The 14,724-nt window shown below is 40.9% G+C and overlaps 1 protein-coding gene across 3 annotated transcripts in view; it reads left to right on the plus strand.

Moving 5' to 3' along the window:
• The window catches only part of TRMT1L (tRNA methyltransferase 1L), a 212,090-nt gene that overhangs the window by 77,091 nt on the left and 120,275 nt on the right, over positions 1-14,724 (plus strand). The gene's annotated exons all lie outside the window — the stretch shown is intronic.

Here is a 14,724-nt window from a genome sequence, read left to right on the forward strand (position 1 = left end):
CATCTGAATTGCCAACATAGCACAACATTTGTGTCACATTTGAGATATCTGGCTTGTTACACTGACCTTGCCCAGGGACTTAGGGTTGATTCACACCACAGAAATACAGGTGGGAGTAGTGTTCAACAGCTCCATGGATTAGTGGTTAGCACTGCTGCCTCACAACGCTAGGGTTGTTGGTTTGAATCCCAACCACAGCAATGAATTTGCATGATCTCTGTGTGACTACCCTAACATACATGTGCTGGTGGCAGCATATTTGCTTTCTGTCTAAATGGTCCCTAGAATGTGAATTAGAATGAGGCCTTGTCTGTTCAAACACCTTTAAAGTAGCACCTTATGTGAATGTCAAATGATGGGATGAGAGAAGGGTCTGGACTAATGATTGATTGGATAATGCTGGTTTGCACTCTACCTCCTTTTGGGAAAGTTTGTCAAACCATGAGAAGAGCGAGAGAGAGAAAAGGATTAAAAAAAATAAAATAATGGCATGGAGCCCCCCCCCCCCCAAAATCCATAACAGACCCTTATCTGAGCATGCAGATACCGCATGCCTTCAAAAATGTATTTCCTTTGTTGAATTGCCTGCTTAGTTCACACTAGATGTTATTTGCTTTTTGTTGGCAATTTCACCGTGTTTTCTGTAGATTTACCAATGAGTTATTGCGTTTTCAATTGTGTTTTGCATTGTGATTTCTATTGTAGTCTATATGTGAAATCACTACAAAATGCAGAAAAAGTTAGACAAGAACTACTTTTGAAATTGTGCTGCAGCAAATCGCTTACGTTAAGACACTCACATCCACATTCATTAGATCGGATATCAGGTACAATTTCAATTCCCAAATCGCACCTGAAATCGTGCACCCTGAATGCGACTTGGCATGCGATTTGCATGGCATGCGACTTGCAAATCGTATGCCTAGTCGCACCCTATTGTCTGCTATTAGAGCAGTCACATGGGTGTGTTTCCTACACTGATTTCTAAAGTAGTACATGTACTACTATTGTGACGATTTGCATAGATATGTGTCAGATGTCTTGCAAATCGTAAGGAAATCAGCATCTTCACTGTATGTCGCACAATTTCTAAATTGGCTTTGATGTGACCGGGGTGTAAGGCCTTTTTATGTTTGATTTCCTGAGTGTTTTGCATTTATGGGAAATGCCGCATACTAGCAAAAGTTAATTAACATTTTCAGTTTTGCGTGCGAGATGTGCTCATGTGACTGCCTTAACTCATGCAATAATCTGGAGTGAATTGTGCCCATATGGCCAAGAAATATTGCCATTTGGGTTCCCTTTCACATCCCTGTTCAATGTTCTGTTGTATGCTGCACAGGTACACTTCACTGTGGCTTTCTTTCTGACTCTGATTTGTGGGGCCTGTATACCAAGGGTTAACGCAGGTGGGAAGAGAATTAATCAGGTACAAACACTTTCTCTGACCAAATGAATGACAGTGGTGGGTGTGGCCTACCTTATATACAGAGATGCAGTAGGGGCTGATTTTTTGCCTTGTACAGGCACATTATTTTCTGCAAGTCCTTCTCTGTGGTGGTTTGGGGGAGGAAGAGATATTGTGGTGAATTGCCCCAGGCCACACTCATGCTGTGTTTTGATGTGGGCTGTAAATGTTTTGCATGTTCTTCCTTTTAAGGTGTTTTGTGTGCTATTGTACAATGATTGTGTTTTTATTATCTTTGCATTGTAATCCTAACACATGTCAATTGCTCTGCTCTTCCAAGTTTGCTTTATTTAGAATGAAATGCAGTTTTCAGACAAACATGGTGAGAAATGTATGTGTGGGGGATTTGGGGACGCGGGAGGTGTTTTTATTTTGGCACGTATGTATTTTTTATATTGATATTTTGATCTGCAGCTTGTTTTGTGGATAAGCCTAAGTGATTCATATTAACCGTTTGTTTCCTGCTGTAACCTGTGAAAGCACAGTTCATTAGAAGTATAATCTTTTAGATTGTAAGCTCTTATGAGCAGGACCGTTCTATTTTAGCAACATCAATCCTGCTTTTTCTTTTTTTTTATTTTCACCAAGATATTGAATGTAGCTTTTTGTTGCTGTCCAAATAAATGTGGAATGTGTATTTGATCAATAAACATTTGGACTATGTATTTTTTGGGGGGATTATTTCATGTTCTAGTTGAATGTAGCACAGTGGCTAAATGGTTAGCACTTCCACCTGGCAGTACTAGGGTTGTTGGTTCGAATCCCAGCCACGGCATCTCCTGCCTGAAGTTTGCATGTTCTCCCTGTGCCTGTGTTTCCTCCGGGTACTCTGGTTTCCTCCCACACTCTAAAGACATGCTGGTAGGTTAATTGGATCCTGTAAAAATTGGCCCTAGTATATGTATGTATGAATGTAAGTTAGGGCCCTTAGTACGCCCCTTGAGGGTTAGGGACTGATGTGAATTTACCACATCTACAGTGGGGCAAAAAAGTATTTAGTCAGCCACCAATTGTGCAAGTTCTCCCACTTACAAAGATGAGAGAGGCCTGTAATTGGCATCATAGGTAGACCTCAACTATGAGAGACAAAATGAGAAACAAAATCCAGACAATCACATTGGCTGATTTGGAAATAATTTATTTGCAAATTATGGTGGAAAATAAGTATTTGGTCAATATCAAAAGTTCATCTCAATACTTTGTTATATATCCTTTGTTGGCAATGACAGAGGTCAGACGTTTCCTGTAAGTCTTCACAAGGTTGGCACATACTGTTGCTGGTATGTTGGCCCATTCCTCCATGCAGATCTCCTCTAGAGCAGTGATGTTTTGGGGCTGTCGCTGGGCAACACAGACTTTCAACTCCCTCCAAAGGTTTTCTATGGGGTTGAGATCTGGAGACTGGCTGGGCCACTCCAGGACCTTGAAATGCTTCTTACGAAGCCACTCCTTCGTTGCCCGGGCGGTATGTTTGGGATCATTGTCATGTTGGAAGACCCAGCCACGTTTCATCTTCAATGCCCTGGCTGATGGAAGGAGGTTTGCACTCAAAATCTCACGATACATGGCCCCATTCATTCTGTCCTGTACATGGATCAGTCGTCCTGGTCCCTTTGCGGAGAAACAGCCCCAAAGCATGATGTTGCCACCCCCATGCTTCACAGTAGGTATGGTGTTCTTTGGATGCAACTCGGCATTCTCTCTCCTCCAAACACGACGAGTTGTGTTTCTACCAAACAGTTCTATTTTGGTTTCATCTGACCATATGACATCCTCCCAATCCTCTTCTGGATCATCCAAATGCTCTCTAGCAAACTTCAGACGGGCCCGGACATGTACTGGCTTCAGCAGGGGGACACGTCTGGCACTGCAGGATCTGAGTCCCTGGCAGCGAAGTGTGTTACTGATGGTAGCCTTTGTTACGTTGATCCCAGCTCTCTGCAGGTCATTCACTAGGTCCCCCTGTGTGGTCCTGGGATTATTGCTCACCGTTCTTGTGATCATTTTGACCCCACGGGGTGAGATCTTGCGTGGAGCCCCAGATCGAGGGAGATTATCAGTGGTCTTGTATGTCTTCCATTTTCTAATTATTGCTCCCACAGTTGATTTGTTCACACCAAGCTGCTTGCCTATTGCAGATTCAGTCTTCCCAGCCTGGTGCAGGTCTACAATTTTGTTTCTGGTGTCCTTCGACAGCTCTTTGGTCTTCACCATAGTGGAGTTTGGAGTGTGACTGTTTGAGGTTGTGGACAGGTGTCTTTTATACTGATAACAAGTTCAAACAGGTGCCATTGATACAGGTAATGAGTGCAGGACAGAGGAGCCTCTTAAAGAAGAAGATACAGGTCTGTGAGAGCCAGAAATCTGGCTTGTTTGTAGGTGACCAAATACTTATTTTCCACCATAATTTGCAAATAAATTCTTTTCAAATCAGCCAATGTGATTGTCTGGATTTTTTTTCTCATTTTGTCTCTCATAGTTGAGGTCTACCTATGATGCCAATTACAGGCCTCTCTCATCTTTGTAAGTGGGAGAACTTGCACAATTGCTGGCTGACTAAATACTTTTTTGCCCCACTGTATATGTAAAGCGCTGCGTAAATTGACAGCGCTATATAAGTATCTGAAATGTACTAGCACCCCAACACTTATTTTTGCTAGCTATATAATATGCCCAAATCTTCCTTGTTAGAGCGCACATATGCAAGTATGTCCAAACTAACAAACCAAAAGCCCCCTATTGCACCACAAGACCATGTTATGTACCAATGAATAGGTCGTGTTCAATGTGCAGCTAGCTATTCTTTTTCTACAATCCTCTTAACAGTAATAAATTGGGCCCCCAATTTATGTTGACTTTGGGCCTTTACCAGCAAATATATACTCGCCAATGTCATATACACAGTATAGCTGCAAGCATACATTCACCAATACCAAATCCACAATAGAACTGCAAACATATATTTGCAAATGTCATATGCACAATGGAGCCGCATGTAAAAATGGTATGGTGCACAAATAAACGCCAAGACGGCTGTTGGAGGAGGCGCTAGAGGAGCTGTCATACCGTAAATACGCCATGATGTTTGCGGAAGGACGTTTGCACACACCCGGAAGTGGGGAGTGTGAGTGGATGGGAGTGTAGTTAGGAGAGTTTAGTGGTAATTTGCAAGTCTATTTTTTAGTTTTGTGAATTGTTCTTTTGTGGAATTCCAAACCACATCTGGACATGGCAAGATCGCTGTTCTCCACCGAGGAGCTGATCCTCATTTGCCGTGGAAACATTTACTAATAATTGTATTTTCAGTTGAAAACATGTGCAATTCCTAGATCCATTGAGGTACATAGCAGAGGTTCAAGGTTCTTCCTAACTATACAGGTGGCACAGGCACAAGCATACACCCAGGGCCACTGTTAGATATCATGGGGCCCCGTACAGCATACCTGACAGCCCCCCACCGCCAGAAAAAATATCCAAATTATATTTATGGTAAAAATACACTAAAAACATTATTAATGGACATAATCCCAACCATATTCCTGTGAAATCTAAATGATAAAACTGTACTGTTCATAAATAAAGCTGTGTGTGTAATTGAGGTTTTGGGGCTCATGGGTGCTGTGGCCTGTAGAGTGGGAATCAGTGGTCTGTTTTTGTGGCTATCACCGTTTGCAGGCAACCTATGTTACACTATGGAAATGCTGCAGGTCATAATTTGACAAGCATATGGGTGCAGGTGTACAGCCCTGAACACAGACAGTGAGCATTCAGGGCCACTTCCTCACGCCTTCACACCTGTCAGATTAAAATCTGTGTTCATACAGCTGCTGTGTCCCCATAGTGTAACAGGTGGCTCTAGCCACATAAACAACCTACTCATTCATGCTGTACGGGCCAGAGGACCTGTGTGAATGGGGCATTTTTTACTTTTTTTTTTCCTCAGCTCGTTAATTTCAATGGGCTGCCTAACGTGTGGGAACATGCAAAAATACTGCAGGCATATTATTTTAAAAGTGTGTTGCACCTAACCGCGCACATCTGCAAAGGGCATTGCATTTCTTTGCTGTGCTGGAAAATGTGTGTTCTTGCATGCGTTTCTGCAACACCAATGGTGTGAACAATTCCTAAGGGCCAGTTCACACTATAGATACAGTCTAGATGTGTTCTGATGCGTTTTTTGCATGCCCTTTTGGCATGTATGTTTGTGTTCCAGTACATTTTGGATGCGTTTTGGACATGTTGCATTGCATTTTTGTATCCCTTCCAGTTAGTTTTTTCTCCTTTCTTTTTATTCAATTTAATTAGGGACGTGTGCGTTTTTTTAGTACATTCCAGGGTGTTTCTACGCGTTCCAGTACAGTTCTGTGCCGAAACAATGCAGCGTGGTCAACTTTGTTTACATCACCTGCAATGCTGAAAATGCAAGTGCCGATGTGAACTATGACATTGACAACCATATAACCTTCTTTCTGTGCGTTTGTGATGCCGAAAAAGCAACTGAAACACATGTAGTGTGAACTGGCCCTAAAGGTTATTAGAGGTAAGGGAACGGGACTGACCAGGAATTGTGAATTCAATCAGACTAGTGGTGATATACAATCAGCAATCGTATAATAATGTGAGATCTGAGCTGTAGCTGATAGAAAATGAGACATATTCACTTGATCAATAAATAGTTAAAAAGAGTGGGGCGTGATCCATAGATTTGCATATGGGACAAGTGATGATGGGGTGGGGGAGGGGGTCAAGTTGTATAAGGAGACCGGTTTAAAAGAAGATAAAAAAAGTTAAAATGAAATTTGCACATTTCCAACTTGTCAGAAGAACAGGACGCACACCCCCTTTCCACTTTCTAGTCATTAGGCAAAATCTTAATTGATTGATCAATATTCCTGGCACTAACACAACCCAGAAAATTGATCTCCATTTTTTTAACATTCATAAATGTCATGGAGCTTATAATCTAAGGGCAGAAACTCAGCCATGTACTAGGCCCAATTAACCTAGCAGCCTGTCTTCTGAGTGTTGGCAGAAACACATCCATACAGAGAGCATGCAAACTGGGATGCAGCCATGGCGGGGATTAGAACCCATGACCCAAGTGCTGTAAGTTCTGTTCTAACCACTAAGCCACTGCGGGAGACAGAGTTTGAGCTCTAATGTAGAATAGTTACATTGTTTAAAAATGATAAAGCGAGCGCTGGTCAAATTATATAGACTACTAAAATGGTATTACACAAGATAAATATAAATCTAGGTATAGATATGAAGGTATCAGCTAGCACTCAGGGTATTGGCAACAGTCCCAGAATAGAAATATATTAAAGTAATAGTGCAGCGCTATAAATGCATGTTATCAATCATAAACGCATGTAAAATCCAAAAAGTGCAATAATTTATTTTAGGTACTTGTATAGCGCTGTCAATTTACGCAGTGCTTTACACATATATTGTACATTCACATTGGTCCCTAACCCTCAAGGGGCATACAATCTAAGGTCCCTAACTCACATTCATACATACACATACTAGGGCCAATTTGGACAGGAATCAATTCACCTACCAGCATGTCTTTAGAGTGTGGGAGGAAACTAGAGTACTCGGAGGAAACTCACGCAAACACAGTGAGAACATGCAAACTCCATGCAGGAGGACATTCCATTATTCAGGAATGATTATCTGAACCTATTTTAGCACCATTTACCATTTTACATCATTATTTTAATTATTTGCACTTTTTGGATTTTACATGCGTTCATTATTGTCACACATGCATTTATAGCACTGTATTATGATTTTAACATAGAATAGTTACATGATTAAAGAGAAGGAAGCTATATCATTATATTGGGAACTTAGAACTAGACATTCCAAATTATTTGAGATATAAGTGTGAAAATGTTTAATATTTGAAAATAGAATGTATGACATTCATTAGTAAATGCATTAGTTGTCTGATCATTTTGGAGAAATAGCAAAAAAAAAATAAAAAATTATAGATGTGCTTTTTATTTTACATTCTAAGTATTCTCATATGCAAACATAAAAACGCCAAAGCCTGCGCTTGTGCGCCATCTAGTGAACATATCCGGTATTCCACCTAAAAATGTGCCAGACGCGATTCCACATTTACTAACAGAAAAGTAGATGCTTTTCAATCAGATTGCTAGACGGCTCTCAGAAGACTGACAGGTCTTAATTGATTTAATTGAGTCTGCCTGAAGGTTCAGAGTCTGCTGGTAGACTCAATTCTTACTAAATCAGGGCCATTGAGTCCATGGAAGAATTATTTTTTTAAGTGTCTGGAAAATGACAAAATCTTTTTTTTTTTTTTTATTTATTTTTACACAAAGTTGTAATTTAAATGATATATTTCTGACACAAGCCATGGGTATATGTGGAATTACACCCCAATATACATTCTGCTACTTCTACCGAATATGGGGATACCACATGTGTGAGACTTTTTGGGAGCCTAGCCACATACAGGAGCCTGAAATCCAATGACCACTTTGAAAGCCTGAAGGTGCCTAACTTCCTCATTTCACTTCCTCACTACCTATCACAGTTTCGGAGGCCCTGAAATGCCAGGATAGCACCAAACCCCCCCAAATTACCCCTTTTTGGAAAGTAGACACCCCAAGGAATTTAAAAAGGAGGCATGATGAGTATTTTTCAGATCTATTTTTTCTCACAAGGTTTTGAAATATAAAAAAAGAAAAGAAAAAATATGTTTGTCTTTTTTGTTCAATTTTCAAAAACTTGTGGCAACAAACGTCATTTGGGGGGGGGGGTGTTTGGTGCTATCCTGGCATGTCAGGGGTCCGAAACTGTGATAGGTAGTAGTTAATTTAAACCCCAAACATTATATATATTTTTAGAGCAAACACCCCAGTGAATAAAATAGTGGGGGCTGCAATTTTATATGTCATAGTACTCGCGCAGCGTTTTTTTTTTTTACTTTTCATACACAAAAACATTAAATATTGGCCAATTATTTGGTAAAAGATAATGGTATGCCGAGTAAATAGATACCAAAAAGGACATGCTTTTGAACTGCGCATGCCCCTGCAATGGCGACAAACTGCATACATAATATCCATAGGCAACGTTTTAAAAAGCTTTACAAGCTACCATTTTAGATTTACAGAGGAGGTCTAGTGTTAGAATTACTGCCCTTGATCTGACATTCGTGTCGATACCTCACATGCATGGTGCAACCTCTGTTTCCATTCTGGCACAGGGTCAATGCTCATGAACGCAGATGCGCAGGGGGGCAAGGGTACTTTTTTTTTTTTATATCACTTTTAATGCTATCACAGGGAATGCAAATATCCACTATAACTTCAGTGGGCATTGTCATATATTCTTTTTTGAGAAATCTGTGTTCTATCAGACTCTAGATATCTCCTCTGCCCTTACATTACAGTTGCAGGAAAAAGTATGTGAACCCCTTGGGATTACGTGGAGTTTTGCATGAATTGGGCATAAAATGTGCTCTGAACGTCATCTAAGTCACAACAATAGAAGAACACAGTCTGCTGAACATAATACTACACAAACATTAGATGTTGCCATGGTTTAATTGCACATAACATGTAAACATTCACATTGCAGGGAGGAAAAAGTATGTGAACCTTTGGACTTAATAACTGGTTGTCCCTCCTTTGGCAGCAATAACCTCAACCAAACGTTTCCTGTAGTTGCAGATCAGACCTGCACAACGATCTGGAGTCATTTTGGACCACTCCTCTTCACAAAACTGTTTCAGTGTAGCAATATTCTTGGGATGTCTGGTGTGAATCGCTCTTTTAAGGTCATGCCACAGCATTTCAATCGGCTTGAGGTCAGGACTCTGACTGGGCCACTCCAGAAGGCGTATTCTGTGCTGTTGCAGCCATTGTTTTGTTGAATTCCTTGTTTTGGGTCATTGTCCTGTTGCATCACCCATCCTCTGCGGAGCTTCAGTTGGCGGACAGATGGTCGTACGTTTTCCTGCAAAATGTCTTGCTAAACTCTGGAATTCATTTTCCCATCAATGACAACAATCCGTCCAGGCCCTGAGGCGGCAAAGCAGCCCCAAACCATGATGCTCTCTCCGCCATGTTTTACAGTGGGGATGAGGTTTTGATGTTGGTGTGCTGTGCCTTTTTTTTCTCCACACATAGTGTTGTGTGTTCTTCCCAAACAACTCAGTCTTGGTTTCATCTGTCCACTGTATATTTTGCCAGTAGTGCTGTGGAACATCCAAGTGCTCTTTTGCAAATTTCAAACGTGCTGCAATATTCTTTTTGGACAGCAATGGCTTTCTCCGTGGTGTCCTCCCATGTACTCAATTCTTGTTTAATGTTTTCCTTATTGTAGATGTGTCAACAAAAATGTTAGCATGTGCCAGAGATTTCTGTAGGTCTTTAGCTGACACTCTGGGATTCTTCTTTACCTCATGCAGCATTCTGCGCTGTGCTCTTGCAGTCATTTTTACAGGACGACCATGCCTAGGGAGAGTAGCAACAGTGCTAAACTTTCTCCATTTGTAGACAGTCTGTCTTACCATGGACACATGAACATCAAGGCTTTTGGAGATACTTTTATAACCCTTTCCAGCTTCATGCAAGTCAACAATTCTTGATCGTAGGTCTTCTGAGAGCTCTTTTCTGTGAAGCATGGTTCACATCAGACAGTGCTTCTTGAAACCAGTAAACCCAAAACAGGTGTGTGTTTTTTAAGGGCAGGACAGCTGTCAGCAACACATCCAATATCATCACACTGACTGGAGTCAAGGTTGGCTCACTCCTGGCTCTAATTAGCTCTGGGAGAAGTCATTAAGCTAGGGCCTCACATACTTTTTCCTCCCTGCACTGTGAATGTTTACATATTATGTGGAATTAAACCATGGCAACATCTAATGTTTGTGTAGTATTATGTTCAGCAGACTGTGTTCTTCTATTGTTGTGACTTAGATGACGTTCAGAGCACATTTTATGCCCAATTCATGCAAAACTCTACATAATCCCAAGGGGTTCACATACTTTTTCTTGCAACTATATCTAATCAAACTAAGATCAGTGTGATCAAATGCTTTCCCAATATATAAATGGCACTGTTTATATCTTGTGAAACTGAAGTGATGAAATGCTCGTAGCTTCCGATTTCTTAGGCTATGGAGATGATTGGCACCATTCTGGTCTCCAATCAGCTCTATGGTCAGCTAGCAGAAACACTGGCTGCATTCTCAGGTTGCCCCGATGGTACGGGACTGCCCGAAAAGCCCGTGGAAGGTAGTGGGTTAGGGGGGGCATCGTCTTCCGTTGCTTGTAAAAGCAATCCTGCAGCTAATTAGCCACTGGGATTGCTTTTACATGAAAGCCGATCGCAGGCTGAAAAAAACGATATCAGGATGATGCCTGCAGCTGCAGGCATCATCATGGTATAACCAATCAAAGTCCAGTGATGTACCAGTACCTCGGTTTACGAATTTAATTCGTTCTGCAGGACATTTCATATAGCGAAAAATTCGTAAACCGAAACACTGTTTCCCATAGGAATGCATTGAAAACCAATTAATCCGTTCAGAAAATCAGTAAACGCTACTAAAATACCGCATGAGTTAATAAAATAACTCCTGCAGTATTTTAGTAGTGACAACCATGTGTTATTATTTCAGCTGTCAGCGGGGTTCCCCACTGACAGATGAATGAAAAAGAATTGCTGATAATTAAAATAAAAAAAATGTAATTGCAGACAATTCACTCAGCTGTCAGGTGCCAGTTTTTAAATGTATTTACTGGTTTGTTTGTTTTTTCCCTTCACTACAGTATACAGTAGTTCAGAAATTCCTTTACTTTCCCCCTCCAGCTGAAAGATATTTGTTATGTGTTAGAGAAGACACTAGTAGCTTGTGATGAGGCAGAACTTGGTTTACTTGTGTGGCTTAAGTTGCAAACATACAAAACATTTCAGCAAACTGTAACAGCAGACATCTTGGTTATGAAGAGAGAGAACCAACAAGTTTTACAGATATGCACAACTGGTAACCTTAGTGTACAGTGCCATCTACTGGTCAAGTGATATTAACACACAATACTGTATATAGTACATGCTGTTGCATCCCCAACACCCCTTCTCAACGGCATGTGCATAATTATATGACATTTAGTCTCTTTTCTGGAAAACAATGACCGTTCCCTTGGCAAAGGTTTGGTGAGTGCGTCTGCAGTCATCTCCTCTGATGGGCAGTACTGGATGTCGATAGCCCCTTTTTCTTGCATGTCTCTGAGCAGATGATATCTTACATCAATGTGCTTGGTTCTTGGGTTAATCTTCTCAGAGTGTGTAAGCTTTATGCATCCTTGATTGTCTTCAAAGATGGGTGTGGGTTGTGACATATTCAGTCCCATGTCTAGTAGAAGTTGACGAATCCAAATGGCTTCTTGACATGCATGTGCTGCTGCTATGTATTCCGCTTCAGTTGAAGAGAGTGCAACAGTCACTTGTTTCCGACTAGACCAGCTTATGGTTCCTTGTCCATACTGGAAGATGTAACCACTTGTAGATTTGCGGTCAGTGGTGTCTCCAGCCCAATCGGCGTCCACATATCCAATCAGTTTTGGGTTTGACGATGCTGGAAGTCGCAGCTTCATCCGATTTTGTTCCCTTTAGGTACTGCATTACCCTCTTTACTGCATTCCAGTCGCGTTGACACGGTATTGCGACTTTCCTGCAAAGTATTCCCACTGCTACGGCAATGTCTGGTCTTGTCATGGTGGCGATGTATAGCAATTTTCCGATTCCCCTGCGGTAATAATCATTGTTGGGTAACAAGTTTTCTGTTCCATTGTTTTTAGGATAATCTGGTTCCATTGGTGTTTTCGCTTCCTTTGCATCTTGCATGTGAAACTGTTCTAACATTTCTGTAATTTTCTGACTTTGGTTAAGAAGATAGCTTCCATCCTCTTCCCTCTCTATTTGAATTCCTAGGTAGTGAGTAATGTTCCCCAACTCTTTAATTTCAAAATTTTGTTTCAGTTTTTGAACTATTTGGTCATAGTCCCCTTCTTGTTTAACCACTTCCAGACCGGACACTTTTACCCCCTTCCTGACCAGGGCAATTTTCAGCTTTCAGCGCTATCACACTTTGAATGACAATTGCGCAGTCATGCAACACTGTACCCAAATTAATTTTCTACCCTTTTTTGCGACAGATAAAGCTTTATTTTGGTGGTATTTATTCACTGCTGGGATTTTTATTTTTTTTGCTATGTAAATGAAAAAGTCCAAAAATTTTGAACAAAAGTGTTTTTTTTAATAAAATTTTGCAAATAAATAATATTTCATCATCAAATCTTTGCCAAAATGTATTTCGTTATCTTTTTAGTAAAAAAACAAACAAAAACAAATTAGTTTATAACCAAAAATTATAATTTTTAAACATTTTTTTTTACATTTTTATTTTATTTATTATTTTTTATTTTTATTTTTTTTTTTACATGCTGTCACCATAGCAGTACCATGGTGACACTGTACTACTTGTGGGGGGTGATGAAGATTTTTTTTTTTTTTTTTTTTTTTACAATGATTGCTTTTACACCCATATAGGATGTAAAAGCAATCATTTCTCTTTCTCTCTGTGTGCATTCCTGCACTCATTGAGAAATACTGAGTGAGCTGTGATTGGTCACACCTTGTCACATGGTACAAGGCTGTTGTGAATAGCCTTGTACCATGTGACCTCTGTGATCATTCAGAGATTTCACAGGTAGTAAGCAATGATGTCACAAGTGACATCTTGCTTACTACTTTGCATGTGATTACTGATTGGCCAATCAGTGATCACATGATCGGGACCTCGTACAGAGGTCCCGTCCGACGATCGGTGTTTCACTGTGTCCGGAGGACACAGCGCGCACCGGATCGCGGTGCTGCGCGCTCCTAGGGAGCGCGCACAAGCAGGGTGCGGGGAGGCCGTTCATAAATGGCCACCCGACCCTGTACTGCTACCGTCCGGCCGTTTATATGCAACGGCCGGTCGGGAAGTGGTTAAAACATGTCAAGATGTCATCGACGTATATTAGGATGTATGTCCATTTGTTCTCTTGATTCTTTGAATACAGACATGGATCTGCTTTACTTTTTGAGAACCCTTCTTTTCTGAGTATTTTGTTCACTTTTTCATTCCATGCCTTCGCCACTGGCTTGAGTCCATAGATGCTCTTTTGCAGTTTGCATACAAGGTTCTTTTCTTTCTCAAATCCTGGTGGCTGTTCCATGTACAGATCCTCCTTGATGTCTCCATACAAAAAGGCAGTTTTGACATATAGGTGCTTTACTTGCATTCCCTTTCCGGCAGCAATACGAAGGAGTGTTCTTATCGTGGAATGTTTCACAACTGGAGCAAATGTCCCATCGTAATCTTCAAATTTCTGGGAGTATCCATTGGCAACTAATCTTGCTTTGTATCTATAGATGTTTCCTTCTGCATCATATTTCACTTTAAAAGTCAATTTGCTTCTGATGGTTTTGCGACCAGGAGGGAGTTGTGTTAGTGACCAAGTTTTATTTTCTTGAAGTGATTTTATTTCTTCTTCAGCTGCTTTTCTCCACTGATCGGCTTCCCTTCTCTGCAAAGTTTCTATGTCTTCCCAGGATGTTGGCTCCTGTGTTTGATGTGTTTTAGCAGCGTATGATAACCAAATAGCGGGGTGGTATTCCTTTTGTCATTCGAGAGGATCTTCTGATTTCTTGTTGTTCAGTGGGTTCTATTGGCTCGATTGTAAGTTCCACTTCTTGTTCTGGCTCTTGTCCTGCTTCGCATGGGTCAGTGTCTCTTGCCGATTCAGCGCGTAAATCCTCTCCACATTTTTCAAGAATTGTATTATCTGGTGCTTCACTTTCATCAAAGTAAACACTGCGGCTTACTATGACCTTGTTGGTCTTTGGACAAAGGATTCTATATCCCTTACTCTGCTCACTGTAGCCCACCAGAATGCCTTCTATGGCTTTGTTCTCCAACTTGGAGCGTTTCTGACTTGGAATGTGGGCATATGCTTTACAGCCAAACACTCTGATGTGTCCTACGTTAGGTTTTGATCCATTCCACATTTCATATGGTGTACTCTCAATAGCTTTTGATGGGAGCCTGTTTTGTAGGTATGTTGCAGTCATTATTGCTTCTCCCCAGTATCTGTTAGGTAAGGCAGCGTCCGAAATCATACATCTGGTCATTTCTACAAGAGTGCAATTCTTTCTTTCCGCTACGC

This window comes from Staurois parvus, unplaced genomic scaffold (genome assembly GCF_062004578.1).
Source record: "Staurois parvus isolate SC_StPar_1 unplaced genomic scaffold, SC_StPar_1.0 ptg000240l, whole genome shotgun sequence".
NCBI lineage: Eukaryota > Metazoa > Chordata > Amphibia > Anura > Ranidae > Staurois > Staurois parvus.